The 3859-nt window shown below is 37.9% G+C and overlaps 2 non-coding genes across 2 annotated transcripts; one reads left to right on the top strand and one right to left on the bottom strand.

The window, feature by feature from the left end:
- Window positions 1-1319: 1319 nt before the first annotated feature.
- On the top strand, window positions 1320-1393 carry TRNAR-ACG (transfer RNA arginine (anticodon ACG)). The gene has a single exon. It is a non-coding gene; the product is annotated as a tRNA-Arg (tRNA).
- A 273-nt stretch (window positions 1394-1666) lies between these two features.
- TRNAN-GUU (transfer RNA asparagine (anticodon GUU)) lies at window positions 1667-1738 on the bottom strand. Its single transcript has one exon. It is a non-coding gene; the product is annotated as a tRNA-Asn (tRNA).
- Window positions 1739-3859: the final 2121 nt, after the last annotated feature.

Consider the following 3859-nt stretch of genomic DNA (forward strand, 5'->3'; position numbering starts at 1 on the left):
GGAAGGAGAGTTGGAAGATATACCTAGATCCCCCATTAGAGAAAAGAGCGAGCAGGTTACCTACTCTTGTGGTGGATGGCGGCACAAGAAGTTGATGCTTTTTATAGACGGACATAGAAATTCGATTTCCAATAGAGCTGCAACAAACAAAAAGGAAAAGAAAGAGAAAACGAAAATCATGATCAACTAAGCCCTCTCGAGGGCTTGCTTAAGAATAAGAAAGAAGAATCTTATGGAAATAGCATGGAATAATGTTTGATCCTATTCATGGGGATTCCGTAAATATCCCATTTCAAAAATCGAAACAATCGGGACTTTTCGGAGATTGGATGCAGTTACTAATTCATGATCTGGCATGTACTATTTCAGGCTCCGTATTGAAAACTTGAATTGGATTTTGTGTTGGCTGGCCTACCGGCCCACAGATTAGGTTGGCTTTTATCGCCAACTGAACTGCGTAACCAAAGCGATTCCTTCTTAGTGGAGATAGGTGGGTCCTGGTCCAACCTAAGTCAGTTCGAACCTGACGGGTCATTCGTTCGTGTGGAGAATCTCTCTCCTTTTCTTCTAAGTCTTGCTTCATTAAGTTACTTTCTCTCTCAGCCTCATAATAAATACACCTTTGGTACAAAATTAACAATCTCACAAGGATGAAATATCAGTAATTTTCTATTTACTGGTCGATCCCATCTTTTACGGAATCAATTCCTTTTTTGAATGTACAAAAATTTTGGGTGTGTGTCAAATCTGTCAGCAAGCTAAGGTAGAACATTAAAAACTCCCTGGCCTCTTCGATCCTCTACCCATTCCTGATGAAGCATGGTCCATTATCAGCATTGACTTCATCACTAGATTACCAACGTCCCATTACTATGATTCAATTCAGGTGGGTAATTTGATCGCCCCGGCACTGTGGTTTAATGAGCGGAAAACCACTAAAAGCACAGGCGATGTGCAGGAAATAGCGGTCCTAAAATGAGTCCTAGGCGTAGAGGAACCACACCAATCCATCCCGAATTTGGTGGTTAAACTCTACTGCGGTGACGATACTGTAGGGGAGGTCCTGCGGCAAAATAGCTCGATGCCAGAATGATAAAAAGCTTAACACCTCTTATTTGACTTTTTCACTATTTTGAAATAAGAAAAAGATCCAAATCTAAAATGCAAAGGTCGTCTTATTCAAAACCTCAATCATCACATCCCCTCTCTCCCACTTCACACCTCGGAACGCACTGTTCTTATAGAGAGAAAGGCGCTTTCCCATCTTCTTAACCTGAAATGAAGGGGTACCCCCGGGAAGAGATCCAGTGGAGACAGCTGGGCCTGTAGCTCAGAGGATTAGAGCGCGTGGCTACGAACCATGGTGTCGAGGGTTCGAATCCCTCCTCGCCCACAGCCTTCCAAAGGGGGAAGGGCCTTTACTTTCCCCCTGAGGGTAGGAAAATCATGATCGGGATAGCGGACGTAAAGCTATTAAACTTAGGTATGCTCTTTCCTTTCGTCGAAGTGGAATCGTAGAACAGAATGTGATACGATGAGATAGAATGCAATAGAAATAGAAACAAAAATAGCGAACGGGTTACCTACTCCTAAGGGTCAAAGAAAGACCTTTAATTCAATTCTTTATTCTTATATTAAAATTCTTACATTAAAGAATGAATAAAATCTCCCCAAGTAGGATTCGAACCTACGACCAGTCAGTTAACAGCCGACCACTCTACCACTGAGCTACTGAGGAACAAGGGGGGATTCGACCTCCTAGAGTTCAACTCCGCTCTCAACCCATGAACAATATGAGTCCGAAGCTTCTTTCGTAACTCCCATAATTTCTTCGTAGTGGCTCCGTTCCATGCCTCATTTCATAGGGAAGCCCAAAGTGGCTCTATTTCATTCTATTTCACTTCCTAGCACTTCCTATCATTTAATATCCATCCCTTTGGTCTTATTGACATAAGAGATGTCATTTATAGTCTATCTCTTTCTATATATGGAAAGTCAAGAAATTCTCATCGAAACATCGAGAAATTGTGCATATAGAAAACTCTAAAGAAAGAAAAAAAGGAGACCCATGCCATGATTTTCAAATCTTTTCTATTTAGTAGTCTAAGTTTCTCGATGAGGATAATTAATTCGGTCGTTGTGGTCGGACTCTATTATGGATTTGTGACTACATTCTCCATAGGTCCCTCTTAGATCTTCTTTCTCCAATCTAGGATTAGGGAAGAAGGAGATATTCGCGACTACTGGCGATTTCATTATGGGGCAGCTCATGATCTTCATATCGATCTATTATCCACCTCTGTATCTATTCTTTCTTAGCTAAACAGGTGGAAGATCTATCCAATTTGGTTATATTATATCATGGACTCGCAAAAACGGATCTGAATTTGACTGAAATGCACGATCTTCACAGGTATCACTTTTCACGATACCTAAAAGGTGGAATAGCGATTTTCGAACCATTTCCTATAAGAGAATGGTTTCCATTACTTTGAGAAATGGATTCTTATATCAAACTATAGCTATTGCATTAAAGAAGAAAAGAAACTAATAGAAGTCAAAGACGCGGAATGATAGTGAATAGAGAGAAAGATTCTTCTGATTTTCTTGTTTCTATCTACTAGACGCCGTAGAGAATTGAGAATTTTCATGTCTTTCAATTCTCGTACTCGTAATTGAAAGTTATGGAAGGAGACCCATAATTTTTCAATGAAAACAACATATAAAACTCTGGACAATTTCGAAAGCAGGCCAAGCGTCTTAATACATATGCAAAAAAAATCATTATTGGCCCACCATTGATTAGAAGATTTAGCTTGTATGAATCGCTATTGGTTTGAACGAATAATGACAATCATTTCAGTATGTTAAGGATACAGATGTATCCACAATTCATTTAGAGTTACTTAATAGTCTATTTCTTATACCATATCTCTATCCCGTTAAATTCTCGAGCCAAAAGATGGATGCATATGCTGTGTTTCATTTTGCCAAATGATATCAATTAAATGGTGTATCAATTCCATAAATTGCATATAGTAATAAATAAATCAGAAAAATTCTTTCTAATATTTTAGATAGAAGAACCTTCTGTCCAAATCCAATTTGCATCGATAAAATAAATCCAAATTCCAGTAGTAGATGAATAATTGCAAATTTGTGTGTGTACGAGATTAGAATAACTTCAAAATAACTGACATAATTTTGTATTTTTCCTGATCAGAAAATACATGAAAAAGAAAGGAGGTAGAATTTTTTTGGATTTATGGTTAAAGAAGAAAAAGAAGAAACAGGGGTTCTGTTGAATTTCAAGTATTCAGTTTCACCAATAAGATACAGAGACTTGCTTCACATTTGGAATTACACAAAAAAGATTTTTCATCGGAAAGAGGTCTACGAAGACTTTTGGGAAAACATCGACGTTTGCTGGCTTATTTGGCAAAGAAAAATAGAGTACGTTATAAGAAATTAATCGGTCAGTTGAATATTCGGGAGTAGTAATTTAATCGTTCAATTTTTTTTCTTGTTTTATTATTTTTTTAGTAGTCTTATAGTAGTCTTAGATTTTTCATTTTGATGAGCCTCGCTTTGAGGAATTCACTGAATAATCCATTTTCATGGAATAATGAATTAAGGAAGAAAGGATATGAGTCTACCGCTTACAAGAAAAGATCTCATGATAGTCAATATGGGCCCTTGCCAATTTATTCTGACTTGTTTTATCGAGAGCAGAGGCGAATTGTGCAAAGGCTTGTAACTCTGCGAATTGCGCTAGTTCCAATTTTGATTTGCCAGCTACTTGTTTCATGGATTTAATTTGACCCGCGGATCCTACTCTGGAAACAGAAATACCCACATT

The sequence above is a fragment of the Triticum aestivum genome, chromosome 3D, assembly GCF_018294505.1.
Source record: "Triticum aestivum cultivar Chinese Spring chromosome 3D, IWGSC CS RefSeq v2.1, whole genome shotgun sequence".
In the NCBI taxonomy this organism is placed as follows: domain Eukaryota; kingdom Viridiplantae; phylum Streptophyta; class Magnoliopsida; order Poales; family Poaceae; genus Triticum; species Triticum aestivum.